The sequence below is a fragment of the Hylobates moloch genome, unplaced genomic scaffold (assembly GCF_009828535.3).
Source record: "Hylobates moloch isolate HMO894 unplaced genomic scaffold, HMol_V3 SCAFFOLD_2, whole genome shotgun sequence".
In the NCBI taxonomy this organism is placed as follows: Eukaryota; Metazoa; Chordata; class Mammalia; order Primates; family Hylobatidae; genus Hylobates; species Hylobates moloch.
In genome coordinates this window covers 48029436-48044959 of record NW_026652277.1, presented here as the reverse complement: position 1 = coordinate 48044959, position 15524 = coordinate 48029436, and positions in this window count along the sequence as shown.

Sequence of the window (15524 nt, the reverse complement as noted above, 5' to 3'; positions counted from 1 at the left end):
CAGCAACCTCAAAGATCAAAGGTAGATAAGTCCACAAAGATGAGACAAAAATCAATGCAAAAGTGCTGAAAACATGGAAAGCTAGAGTGCCTCTTCTCCTCCAAATGACCGCAACCCCTCTCCAGCAAGGGCACAGAACTGGGCTGAGGCTGAAATGGCTGAATTGACAGAAGTAAGCTTCAGAAGGTGGGTAATAACAAACTTCACTGAGCTAAAGAAGTATTTTGTAACCCAATGTAAAGAAGCTAAGAATCACGATAAAACAATACAGGAGCTGAAAGCCAGAATAGCCGATTTAGAGAGAAAAACAACTGACCTGATGGAGCTGACAAACGCTATACAAGAACTTCACAGTGCAATCATAAGTATCAATAGCAGAATAGACCAAGCAGAGAAAAGAATCTCAGAGCCTGAAGACTATCTTTCTGAAATAAGACAGACAGATAAGAATAGAGAAAAAAGAATAAAAAAGAATGAACAAAACCTCTCAGAAATATGGAATTATATAGAAAGACTAAACCTACAAGTGAGTAGGGTACCTGAAAGAGATGGGAAGAATGGAACCAAGTTAGAAAACATACGTCAGGATATCATCCAGGAGCACATCCCAACCTAGCAAGACAGGCCAACATTCAAATTCAGGAACTGCAGAGAACCCCAGTGTATTAGTCTTTTCTCATACTGCTAATAAAGACATACCTGAGACGGGGTAATTTATAATGAAAGAGGTTTAATCGACTCACAGTTACACGTGGCTGGGGAGGACTCACAATCAAAGCAGAAGATGACTGAGGAGCAAAGTCACACCTTACATGGCAGCAGGCAAGAGAGCAATGTAGGGGAACTCCCCTTTATACAACCATCAGATCTCAGATATCATGAAACTTATTCATTATCATGAGAACAGCATGAGAAAGACCTGCCCCCATTATTCAGTTGCCTCCCACCAAGTCCCTCCCATGACACATGGGAATTATAAGAGCTACAATACAAGATGACATTTGGGTGAGGACACAGCCAAATCATATCACCCAGTAAAATACTCCACAAAAAGATCAACCCCAAGACACATAATCATCAGATTTGCCAAGGTCAAAATGAAACAAAAAATGTTAAGTGCAGCCAAAGAGAAAGACCAGGTCACCTACAAAGGGAATCCATCAGACTAACAGCAGATCTGTCAGCAGAAACCCTACAAATCAAAAGACAGTGGGGGCCAATATTCAACATTCTTAAAGAAAAGAATTTTAAACCCAGAATTTCATATCTGGCCAAACTAAGCTTCATAAGCAAAGGAGAAATAAAATCCTTTACAGACAAGCAAATGCTGAGGGAATTCATCACCATCGGGCCTGCTTTGCAAGAGCTCCTGAAGAAAGCACTAAATATCCAAAGGAAAAACTGGTACCAGCCACTACAAAAACACACTGAAGCATACAGATCAGTGACACCATGAAGCAACTGTATCAACAAGTCTGCAAAATAACCAGCCAGCATCATGATGACAGGATCAAATTCACACATAACAATACTAACTTTAAATATAAATGGGCTAAATGCCCCAATTAAAACACAGAATGGCAAGCTAGATAAAGAGCTAAGACTTATAGGTATGCTCTCTTCGAGAGACCCATCTCAAGTACAAAGACACACATAGGCTCAAAATAAAGGGATGGAGGAAAATTTACTACACAAATGGAAAACAGAAAAAAGCAAGGGTCACAGTCGTAATTTCTGACAAAATTTTCACGCGTGTCCATGTGAAGAGACCACCAAACAGGCTTTGTGTGAGCAATAAAGCTGTTTATTTCACCTGGGTGCAGGTGGGCTGAGTCCAAAAAGAGAGTCAGCGAAGAGAGATAGGGGTGGGCCATTTTATAAGATTTGGGCAGGTAAAGGAAAATTACAGTCAAAGGGGGTTTGTTCTCTGGTGGGCAGGAGTGGGGGTCACAAGGTGCTCAGTGGGGGAGCTTTTTGAGCCAGGATGAGCCCGAAAAAGACTTACACAAGGTAATGTCATCACTTAAGGCAAGGACCGGCCATTTACACTTCTTTTGTGGTGGAATGTCATCAGTTAAGGTGGGGCAGAGCATAGTCACTTCTTTTGTGATTCTTCAGTTACTTCAGGCCATCTGGGCATATACGTGCAAGTCACAGGGGATGAGACGGCGGCTTGGCTTCGGCTCAGAGGACTGACATTAAAATAAACTTTAAACCAACAAAGATCCAAAAAAAAAGAAAGAAAGAAAGCCGCGGACCCTCGCAGTGAGTGTTACAGTTCTTAAAGGCAGCGTGTCTGGAGTTTGTTCCTTCTGATGTTCCGATGTGTTTGGAGTTTCTTCCTTCTGGTGGTTTCGTGGTCTCGCTGGCTCAGGAGTGAAGCTGCAGACTTTCGCGGTGAGTGTTACAGCTCTTAAGGCAGCGCGTCTGGAGTTGTTCGTTCATCCCAGTGGGTTCATGGTCTCGCTGGCTTCAGGAGTGAAGCTGCAGACCTTCGCGGTGAGTGTTACAGCTCATAAAAGCATTGTGGACCCAAAGAGTGAGCAGCAGCAAGATTTATTGCAAAGAGAGAAAGAACAAAGCTTCCACAGTGTGGAAGGGGACCCGAGCGGGTTGCAACTCCTGGCTCGGGCAGCCTGCTTTTATTCTCTTATCTGGCCCCACCCACATCCTGCTGATTGGTGGAGCGGAGTGGTCTGTTTTGACAGGGTGCAGATTGGTGCGTTTACAATCCCTGAGCTAGGCACAAAGGTTCTCCACGTCCCCACCAGATTAGCTAGATACAGAGTGTCCCGACACAAAGGTTCTCCAAGTCTCCACCAGAGTAGCTAGATACAGAGTGTCGATTGGTGCATTCACAAACCCTGAGCTAGACACAGGGTGCTGATTGGTGTGTTTACAAACCTTGAGCTAGATACAGAGTGCCAATTGGTGTATTTACAATCCCTTAGCTAGACATAAAGGTTCTCCAAGTCCCCACCGGAGTGGCTAGATACAGAGTGTCGATTGGTGCATTCACAAACCCTGAGATAGACACAGGGTGCTGATTGCTGTGTTTATAAACCTTGAGCTAGATACAGAGTGCCGATTGGTGTATTTACAATCCCTGAGCTAGACATAAAGATTCTCCAAGTTCCCACTAGACTCAGGAGCCCAGCTGGCTTCACCCAGTGGATCTCGCACTGGGGCTGCAGGTGGAGCTGCCTGCCAGTCCCGCACCATGCACCCACACTCCTCAGCCCTTGGGTGGTCAATGAGACTGGGGCCGTGGAGCAGGGGGCGGCGCTTGTCAGGGAGGCTCGGGCTGCACAGGAGCCCAGGGAGGCGGAGTGGGGAGGCTCAGGCATGGCGGGCTTCAGGTCCCGAGCCCTGCCCCATGGGAAGGCAGCTAAGGCCTGGTGAGAAATCGAGTGCAGAGCCGGTGGGCCGGCACTGCTGGGGGACCCAGCATACCCTCCGCAGCCACTGGCCCAGGTGCTAAGCCCCTCATTGCCCGGGGCGGCAGGGCCTGCTGGCCACTCCGAGTCCAGGGCCTGCTGAGCCCACACCCACCCAGAACTCATGCTGGCCCACAAGCACTGCGCCTGCAGCCCGGGTTCCTGCCCGTGCCTCTCTCTCCACACCTCCTGGCAAGCTGAGGGAGCCGGCTCCGGCCTTGGCCAGCCCAGAAAGGGGCTCCCACAGTGCAGTGGCGGGCTGAAGGGCTCCTCAAGTGCCACCAAAGTGGAAGCCCAGGCAGAGGAGGTGCCGAGAGCCAGCAAGGGCTGTGAGGACTGCCAGCATGTTGTCACCTCTCAGCATTACATAATGGTAAAGGGATCAATTCAACAAGAAAAGCTAACTATCTTAAATATATATGCACCAAATATAGGAGCACCCAGATTCATAAAGCAAGTTCTTAGAGACCTACAAAGAGCTTAGACTCCCACACAATAAGAGTGGGAGACATTAACACCCCACTGACAATATTGGACAGATCATTGAGACAGAAAATTATCAGATATTCAGGACCTGAACTCAGCTCCAGATCAAGTGGACCTAATAGCTATCTACAGAACTCTCCACCCCACAGCAACAGAATATACATTCTTCTCATCGCCACACAGCACTTAAACTAAAACTGATCACATATTCAGAAGTAAAACACTCCTCAGCAAATGCAAAAGAACTGAAATCATAACAAACAGTCTCTTAGACCACAGTGCAATCAAATTAGATCTCAAATTTAAGAAACTAACTCAAAACCACACAACTACATGGAAATCGAACAACTTGCTCCTGAACAACACCTAGGTAAATAATTAAATTAAGGCAGAAATTAAGAAGTTATTTGAAACTAATGAGAACAAAGACAATGTGCCAGAGTCTCTGGAATGCAGCTAAATCAGTGTTAAGAGGAAAATTTATAGCACTAAATGCCCACATCAAAAAGCTAGAAAGATCTCAAGTTAACAACCTAATATCATAATGAAAAGAACAAAAGAACCAAGAGAAAACAAACCCCAAAGCTAGCAGAAGACAAGAAATAACCAAGATCAGAGCTGAACTGAAGGAGACAGAGACACAAAAACCCCTACAAAAAAATCAGCGAATCCAGGAACTGGGTTTTTTTGTTTGTTTTTTTTTTCAAAAATTAATAAAATAGAGCAGTAGGCTACATAATGAGAAAAGAGAGAAGAATCAAATAAACACAATCAGAAATGATAAGGAGGATATTATTACCACTGACCCCACAGAAATACAAACAACCATCAGAGAATACTGTAAACATCTCTATGCACATGAACTAGGAAATCTAGAAGAAATGGATAAATTCCTGGACACATACGTCCTCCTGAGACTGAACCAGGAAGAAACAGAATCCTTGAATAGGCCAATAATGAGTTCTGGAAATGAGGTAGCCTACCAGTCAAAAAAAAACCCAGGACCAGAGGTATTCACAGCTGACTTCTACCAGCGTTACAGAGAAGAACTGGTACCGTTTCTACTGAAACTATGCCAAACAATATTGAAAAGAAGAGACTCTTGCCTAACTGATTATGTGAAGCCAGCATCATCCTGATACCAAAACTTGGCAGAGATACAACAAAAAAAGAAAACTTCAAGCCAATATTCTTGATGAACATCAATGTAAAAATCCTCAGTAAATACTGGATAGTTAAGTCCAGCAGTATATCAAAAAGCTTATCCACCATTATCAAATTGGCTTCACCCCTCAGATTCAAGTTTGGTTCAACATACACAAATCAATAAATATAATTCATATTCATAACATAAACAGAACTAAACACAAAAACCCCATGATTATCTCAACAGATGCAGAAAAGGTCTTCAATAAAATTCAACATCCCTTCATGTTAAAAAATCTCAATAAACTAAGTGTTGAAGGAACATACCTCAAAATAGTAAGAGCATGACAAACCCACAGCCAATATCTTACTGAATGGATAATAGCTAGAAGACTTCCCCTTGAAAAACACCACAAGACAGGGATGCCCTCTCTCACCACTCCTATTCAGCATAGTATTGGATGTTCTGGCCAGAGCAATCAGGCAAGAGAAAGAAAGAAATAAACGGCGTTCAAATAGGAAAAGAGGAAGCCGAATTATCTTTGTTTTCAGGTGGATGTGGTGACTCATGCCTGTAATCCCAGCACTTTGGGAGGCCGAGGTGGGTGGATCACCTGAGATCAGGAGTTTAAGACCAGCCTGCCCAACATGGCAAAACTCCATCTCTACTAAAATATAAAAATTAGCCAGGCATGGTGGTGCATGCCTATAGTCCCAGCTACTTGGGATGCTGAGGCAAGAGAATCACTTGAGCCTGGAGGCAAATGTTGCAGTGAGCCAAGCTCATGCCACTGCACTCCAGCCTGGACAACAGAGTGAGACTCTATCTGAAAAAAATATATGTATCATTGTTTGCAGATGACCTGATCCTATATCTAGAAAACCCCATCATCTCAGCCCAAAAAGCTTCTTAAACTGATAACCTGAGCAAAGTCTCAGGATATAAAATCAACGTGCAAAAATCACTAGCATTTCCATACAACAACAACCAGCAAGCAGAGAACCAAATCAGGAATGAATTCTCATTCACAGTTGTTATTAAGAGAATAAAATATGTAGGAATACAGCTAACAAGGGACGTGAGGGACCTCTTCAAGGATAACTACAAACCTCTGCTCAAAGAAATCAGGGAGAACACAAACAAATGGAAAAACATTCCATCCTCATGGATAGGAAGAATAAATATTGTGAAAATGGCCACATTGCCTGAGGTAATTTATAGATTTTATGCTATTCACATTAAACTACCATTGATATTCTTCACAGTATTAGAAAAAACTATTCTAAATTCATATGAACCAAAAAAAGAGCCCATATAGCCAAGGAAATCCTAAGCAAAAAGAACAAAGCTGGAGGCACCACACTACCTGGCTTTAAACTATACAAGGCTATAGTAACCAAAACAGCGTAATAGTGGTACAAGAGCAGACACATAGACCAATGGAACAGAATAGAAATCGCAGAAATAAGACTACACACCTACAACCATCTGATCTTCTACAAACCTGACAAAAACAAGCAACAGGAAAAGGATTCCCTAATTAATAAATGGTACTGGGAGAGCTGGCTAGCCATATGCACAAAACTGAAACTAAACCCCTACCTTACACCTTATATAAAAATTAACTCAAGATGGATTAAAGACTGAAAGTTAAAACCCAAAACCATAAAAACCCTAGAAGAAAATCTAGGCAATACCATTCAAGACATAGGCACAGGCAAAGATTTCATAAAGAAAACACCAAAAGCAATTGCAACAATAGCAAAAATTGACAAAGGGGATCTAATTAAGCTAAAAAGCTTCTGCACAGCAAAAGAAACTATCATCAGAGTGGACAGACAACCTATGGAATGGGAGAAACATTTTCCAATCTATCCATCTGACAAAGGTCTAATATCCAGAATCTATAAGAAACTCAAAGAAATTTACAAGAAAAAAAACAACTCCATCAAAAAGTGGGCAAAGGACATGAACAGACACTTCTCAAAAGAAGACATACATGCGGCCAACAAATATATGAAAAAAAGCTCAACTTCACTGATCATTAGAGAAATGAAAATCAAAACTGCAATAAGATGCCATCTCGGCTGGGCGCGGCGGCTCACGCTTGTAATCCCCCACTTTGGGAGGCCGAGGCGGGCGGATCATGAGGTCAGGAGATCGAGACCACGGTGAAACCCCGTCTCTACTAAAAAATACAAAAAAAAAATTAGCCGGGCGTGGTGGCGGGCACCTGTAGTCCCAGCTACTCGGAGAGGCTGAGGCAGGAGAATGGCGTGAACCCGGGAGGCGGAGCTTGCAGTGAGCCGAGATTACGCCACTGCACTCCAACCTGGGCGACAGAGCAAGACTCCGTCTCAAAAAAAAAAGATGCCATCTCACAGGCTGGGTGCAGTGGCTCAATCCTGTAATCCTAGCACTTTGGGAGGCCAAGGCAGGTGGATCACCTGTGGTCAGGAGTTCAAGACTAGCTTGGCCAACATAGTGAAACCCCATCTCTACTAAAAATACAAAAACTAGCTGGGCGTGGTGGTGCATGCCTGTAATCCAACTACCTGGGAGGCTGAGGCAGGAGAGTCGCTGAAACCCAGGAGGCAAAGGCTGCAGTGAGCCAAGGTCATGCCACTACACTCCAGCCTGCATGACAGAGAGAGACTGTCTAAAAAAAAAAAGGTAACATCTCACAGCAGTCAGAATGGCTATAAAAAGGCAAAAAAGAACAGATACTGGTGAGGTTACAGAGAAAAAGGAACACTTTTACACTGTTGGTGGTAGTGTAAATCAGTTCAATCATTGTGAAAGACAGTGTGGTGATTCCTCAAAGACCTAAAAACAGAACTGCCATTCCACCCAGCAATCCCATTACTGGGTATATATCCAAAGAAATATAAATCTTTCTATTATAAAGAAACATTCACACATATGTTCATTGCAGCACTATTCACAATAGCAAAGACATGGAATCAACCTAAATGCCCATCAATGATTGACTGGATAAAGAAAATATGGTGCAGTCATAAAAAGGAATGAGAACATGTCCTTTGCAGGGACATGGATGGAATTGGAAGCCATTATCCTCAGCAAAACCAAGTATCACATGTTCTCACTTATAAGTGGGAGCTAAATGATGGAACACATGGACACAGGGAGGAGAACAACACACACTGGGGCCTGTTGGAGGGGGGTGTGGGGAAAGGGAGAGAATCAGGAAGAACAGCTAATGGATGCTGGGCTTAATACCTACATGATGGGATGATCTGTGCAGCAAACCATGATGGCTCACATTTACCTATGTAACAAACCTGCATATCCTGCACATGTACCACTGAACCTAAAATAAAAGTTGAAGAAAAAAATTAAAAATTTCTGTCTCCTCTCTCTCCCTCCCTCTCTCTCTCTCTCACAGACACACACACACACACACACACATGCACACACACACACACACACACATACCCAATTTGTTCTGTTTCTCTGGATAACTCTGACTAATACAAACAGTAAGGGGTTTGCAGGTTATAACCTGGAAATAGCAGTGTGGTAAAGGGTAAGGGTAAAGAAAGAGCCTTCAAATGGGGAAATGTCTGGCTAAGCAGCTGATGCATCTGCCATGGATTAGACACCCGCACAGACATCACATCAGTTCAGGCACCCTCCAGCTGAGACACAGGTTCTTACATCCAGGCTAAACCACTCATCTGCCATACAGCCAGAACACAGTAATAAGGGGAACACTGGGTGACTCAGCCCTGCTCACATCTAAAGCTTGATCTCTCCCAACTTGTTCCTGCTTTGTTTCTTGAATTTGTGTGTGTCAGCCTCTGATTTTATACCCATCCCTAGAAGCTCCTCAACATCACCATCATCTCTACAACCTGATGAAGATTTAGTTTCTTCAGTTTAACACTTGGTGGTCCTCCATGTATGTGTTTTGCCATGTGTCCTCCAGCTTTACCAACTCTTGGCATTTGTTCAAACAGGTCTGGATCTCTAGCCCCTTCCCTAGAATGCCAACGATTCATTAAGGAGAGACCAATCTCACCTCATCTTGGCAACAGGGTCTTCACTACAGGCTTGTGAGGTCCTCTCAGTTCAGGGTTCTCATCTTCTCTTTAATAATACCTGTAGAGGCTTCATAAAGGAAACAAAAGTATTATTTGTAAAGAGCAGAACCTACGAAAGGGTGTTAATAAAATAAAATTTCCTAGACAGCTAACTAAAGTATAAATACATATAAAACTAACAGCATAAAACATTAAAATATGGCTACACCCATTTTACTGATGAGAAAAACAAGGCTTGGAATGTTCTCCAAGAGATGCCCAAAGCACCACAGCTGGGTTCTATATCCATATTGGTTATCAGATTCCAGAGCACACAGTATTTTAAAATTTTTTTCTTTTTCTTTTCTTTTATTGTAAGCTGTGGGACACATGTGCAGGATGTGCAGGTTTGTTACATAGGTAAACATGTGCCATGGTGGTTTGCTGCACCTATCAACCCATCGCCTAGGTATTATCCTGATGCTCTCCCTCCCCCGCCCCCACAGCAATAGGCCCCAGTGTGTGTCGTTCCCCTCCCTGTGTCCATGTGTTCTCATTATTCAGCTCCCACTTATAAGTGAGAACATGCAGTGTTTTGTTTTCTGTTCCTGCATTAGTTTGCTGAGGATAATGGCTTTGAGCTCCATCCATCCCTGCAAAAGACATTATCTCATGTGCACGTTCTGCATATGTATCCCAGAACTTAAATTATAATTTAAAAAAAAGGGCTAAAGACCTTAACAGACACCTCCCAAAGAAGAGCTATAGATGGCAAATAAGCATATGAAAAGATGTTCCACATCATATGTAATCATTAAATTAAATGAAATTAAACAACAATGAGATAGCCCTATACACTTATTAGAATGGTCAAAATCCAGAACACTAACGCTGGGGATGACTGATTGAAAATAAGGGCAGTGAGAGAGAAGGAGATGTCAAGGTAAAGAGACAAAGAGCTGGTCATCTCAGTTGGAGAACAGAATCTAGCAGTCTACATAAACATAATGAAAATTGAGTGCCAATTACATGTGAAACATTTTCTGAAATCTCTTACAACCTTGGAAAGTAGGTATTATTATCTCTATTTTTAAGAGAGTATGCTGAGGCTCAAAAAGATTCTGCACTGTCTACTATGGTAGCCACTGGCCATATGTGACAATTTATTTTTAAATTTTATTTAAATTAAATAAGACCAAGAATGAAGTTCATCGTTAACACTAGCCCCACTGCAAGGGCTCAGTAGCCACATAGGGTTAGTGGCTGCCATATTGGACAGTGCTGTTCTAGAACATTTCCATTACAGCAAAAGTGCTATTGGACAGCCTGGTGTAAATAACTTAGCCTAATCCTGTGGCTGGTAAGTCAGGGAGCTGTGGTTTGAGAGAAGGTTTGACTGCAAAGCCCACTCTTTCCACCAGCAGGAGAATGAGCCCAAAGGTGTAGCTTCATTCTGAGCTAAAGATGTTCTACACGAGGACTCACTAAGATGGCCTGATCTGGCCAGAACCAATCTGAGAATGCACATGAATGAGTTTAAGCCTTTAGGGGTCAAGCAGGTAGCTCTGGTTGAAATGGGAGCTGATGTTGTAGGAAATAAACAATTACTAACTTGTTGACTTGGTCTACCCACAGTGAGCATATGAGTTATAGCCCACTTTTGAGTGTAAAAGGGAGTACCATTCATAATTACACCACAAAACAGGCATAAACCAGGACTGCACTAAGAACATGTGTTCACTCCCCAATTAGGTACCACGCACGTCGCAAATATACGAAAGTCATTTTAAATTTACCTTCATTTTTTCCAATTCTTATGTAACTATTCTTTCGGAATAAAGACTAAAAAATTAAAAACCCAAATTTTTCATTGCTCAATGAATAATTTTACTAATTAAAAGTATAACAAGGACGGGAGCCATGGCTCACACCTGTAATCCCAGAGCTTTGGGAGGCCAAGGTGGGCAGATTACAAGGTCAGGAGTTCAAGACCAGCCTGGCCAATATGGTGAAACCCTGTCTCTACTAAAAATACAAAAATTAGCCAGGCATGGTGGCAGGTGCCTATAGTCCCAGCTACTTGGGAGGCTGAGGCAGGAGAATCTCTAGAACCCAGGAGGCGGAGGTTGCAATGAGCCGAGATTGTGCCACTGTACTCCAGCCTGAGGGACACAGTGAGACTCGGTCTCAAAAAAAAAAAAAAAAAAAAAAGTAGTGTAAAAAGCATCTTTTTTATATCATTAACCCCACCCCCATGAAAAAGTCTTCAAAAAGTGACCAAGAAAATGTGCCACTGATAAATGATGTTAAAATGAAAAGAAAATACATTATGATCTTTGCCCAGCAATACCACTTGTTAGCTGAATGATCTTGGACAACTCACTCAACTTTTTCATAGCTCAGTTTTCTCACTTGTAAAATTAATTTCCTATTGATGCATAACAAATGTGCATGGTGGCTCATGCTTATAATCACAGCACTTTGGGAAGCTGAGGCAGGAGGATTGCTACAGCTATGAGTTTGAGACCAGCCAGGGCAATGTAGGACGATTTTGTCTCTACAAAATATAAAAATAAATAGGCTTACTTAGGAGGTGGGAGGATGGCTTGAGCCTGGGAGGCAGAGGTTACAGTGAGCCAAGATCACACACTGCACTCCAGCCTGGGCGACAAAGCCAGACGCTGTGTCAGTAAATAAATAAATAAATAAATAAATAAATAAATAAATAAGCCAGAAGTGGTGGCTTGTGCCTGTGCCCCCACTTACTTGGAAGGCTAAGGTGGAAGGATCGCTTGAGCCCAGGAGGGAGGTATCATCATGCTACTGCACTCCAGCCTGGCCAACAGAGTGAGACACTCTCAAAAACACAAAAAAAAAAACCTCACAAATTATCCCAGGATTTAGGTGCAGTTTAACTGGGCAGATCTGGCTCAGGGTCTCTAATCAGGAGGTGTTTGAGTGATGGTGTGAATCCCTCATGAATGTCTTGGTGCATGGCTCAGTAGCAAGTTAGCTCTTGCTGTCTCGAGAATGGGTTAGTTCCCAAGAAGGTGGTTAATAAAAAGAGTCTGGCTTCTTTGGTTTTGTTCTCTTGCCTCCTTTCTCTCATATCACTTCTTTGTACACACCTACTTCTTCCACTTTCTGCCAGGAGTGGAAGCAGTCTGGGGCTCTCACAAGATGCAGCTGCCTAATCCTGGATTTCCAGTCACCAGAACTATAAGCCAAATAAACAATTTTTCTTTATAAATTACCCCATCTTAGGTATTCTGTTACAGCAACACAAAATGGACTAAGTCAGGGATATAAGAATGAAAGAAAAAAGGTAAAGAGATATACTTTACACTATTTGAACACATTTCATTTAGTTGAAAAGTTAACTGAAAACAATGCCCCAAAAAGAGATTCAATGAAGCCTAGGCATGTCTCCTTTTGAAGTGCTCCCTTTTGAATGAGCATACCTGCTTTGCGGCAGAAGCAAAAGGAGAGCATGGCCTTCTAATTCCCATTCCAGGGTTCATATACCTCGTACCAGCAGGGCAAATGTGACCCACTTACTTAATCCCTGGCTGCCTCAGTGTCCTTATCTACAAAATACAAACAATATTAATGCTTACCTTGTTAAGGCTGTTGTGAGGATTAAATCAGACAAGGAGTTTAAGTTAACATTCAAAAAAATTTTCTTCTTATTATATTATCCATCACTGCAAACATGAAAAGAACTAATGGGGTCTTTTCTTAGCTAGGAAATGTGTGGTCTGTCTTATTTCTAAGCCTGATATCAGTTCCACTGTAGGGACAGATGAGCAAAGATCTTACCTGGGTCACTCACATGGAGTGGGACTTTAAGAAGAGGGTTAAGGCCAAGACAAGAAAACAAGTCCAATTCAAGTCTTCAATCTAAAGGAATCTAAGAAAACCAGGAGGCATCTTGGAAGACAAAGAGAGGATAAGCAGATTCAAGTAGACAAAAAGGAGGTTGATTTGTATTCATTCCTGAGATGAAGGCACCACTCTCTGAGATGGTTTTTTTACATATTTCCCATGTATCCTTTTGTGGAAATGTTTTAAATTTTTAAATTTCATTATATTTGCATTCTTTTTGTTTGGACATAAATAATGGATGTAATGTACAATATACTGATTTTAACTTTGAGTCGAAATTTTAAAAAGTGATTTGCAGTTCTAACTATACAACATCCTGGAAGAGACAAAACTATAGAAACAGTGAAAGATCAGTGACTATCAGGAGTTGTGGGGAGGGAGGCATGAATAGGCAGAAGGATTTTAAGGACAGTTAAACTGTTGCATATGATACTAAATGGTGAATACTTGTCATTATACATTTGCCATAATCCATACAACAAAGAACTCCAAGAGTGAGCCCCAATTTAAATTACTGAGTTTCATCGATAATTATGTACCCAATGCCGGTTCATCAGTTGTGACAAATGTACCAATCGGGTGCAGGATGTTAACAGTGGAGGAGGGTGTGCATGTGTGGGGGCAGTGGGTGTGTGGGAATTCTGTACCTCCTGCTCAGTTTTGCAGTGTACCTAAAATTGCTCTAAATAGTAAAATCCATTTTTAAAAGTGACTTCTCTTTTCAAACTTTTATTATGAAATGTTTCAAAATTACAAAAGAAGAAAGAATAAAATGAACCCATTAAGCCCATTTCAATAATTATCAACATGTGGTCAATCTTGTTTAATCTATACACCCACTCATTTCCCTCCACTGGGTTATTTAGAAGCAAATCTGTCTTATCAAACCATTTCATCAAATCAGGTTCATTTCAAGGAACTGAGAAAGACTAGAACTAAGTGTCAGCCAGGGACTCACTGTAACAGCTCTCCAAAGCCCTCTCCATTTTCCTTATTATGCAATAATAGCCAAAAATGAAATGTTGTAATAATTTCAGTCCATAATTAGTCACCTAAACTAATCATGTGAATTAGTTCAACATGAATTGTTTTATTATATTTTGCCTTTAGATTTCTTCCTCTTCTGAGTAAATATTTTTGGATCATTTTTCCCTAAATCCATAATATCTCCATCTTTCCCAACCACCAAATTTAATTTCATACATGCCCTCTAAGCAAAATGTCTTTGTAAAAAATGAGAAATATCATGACCTCTGTACTGAGAAAGTCAATAACTTACAAAAGCTCTAGAAGAGACAAACTGAAACACCACAAAAGTAATATCTATGATGTTTACAAGCTTTAAGAAGTAAGTAAAGCCCTTGCCTTCATGTTTTCTTCAGAACCAGGACATCCTTTATGGGCAGGGTTCTTACTGACTACTCAAGTGAGTTATTATGAGACACAGTTGGCCAACAGTCCTGGAATGCTGAATTTCTGGATCTACTGAGATAATCATGTGGTTTTTGTCATTGCTTCTGTTTATGTGATGGATTACATTTATTGATTTGCATACGTTGAACCAGCCTTATATCCCAGGGATGAAGTTGACTTGATCATGGTAGATAAGCTTTTGTATGTGCTGCTGGATTCAGTTTGCCAGTATTTTATTGAGGATTTTTGCATCGATGTTCATCTGGGATATTGGCCTGAAATTTTCTTTTTTTGTTGTGTCTCTGCCAGGTTTTGGTATCAGGATGATACTGGCCTCATAAAATGAGTTAAGGAAGAGTCCCTCTTTTTCTGTTGTTTTGGATCATTTCAGAGGAATGGTACCAGGTCCTCTTTGTACCTCTGGTAGAATTCGGCTATGAATCCGTCTGGTCCTGGGCTTTTTTTGGTTGGTAGGCTATTAATTACAGTCTCAATTTCAAAACTTGTTATTGGTCTATTCAAGGTTTCCACTTCTTCCTGGTTTAGTCTTGGGAGGGTGTATGTGTCCAGGCATTTATCCATTTCTTCTAGATTTTCTAGTTTATTCGCATAGAGGTGTTTATAGTATTCTCGGATTGTAGTTTGTATTTCTGTGGGATCAGTGGTGATATTTCCTTTATCATTTTTTATTGTGTCTATTTGATTCTTCTCTCTTTTCTTCTTTATTAGTCTGGCTAATGGTCTATGTATTTTGTTGATTTTTTCCAAAAACCAGCTTCTGGATTCATTGATTTTTTTGAAGGGTTTTTCTGTCTCTATCTCCTTCAGTTCTGCTCTGATCTTAGTTATTTCTTGTCTTCTGCTAGCTTTTGAATGTGTTTGCTCTTGCTTCTGTAGTTCTTTTCAATGTGATATTAGGATATTGATTTTAGATCTTTCCCACTTTCCCATGTGGGCATTTAGTGCTATAAATTTCCCTCTAAACACTGCTTTAGCTGTGTCACAGAGATTCTAGTATGTTGTGTCTTTGTTCTCATTGGTTTCAAGGAACTTATTTATTTCTGCCTTAATTTTGTTACTTATCCAGTACTTATTCAGGAGCAGGTTGTTCAG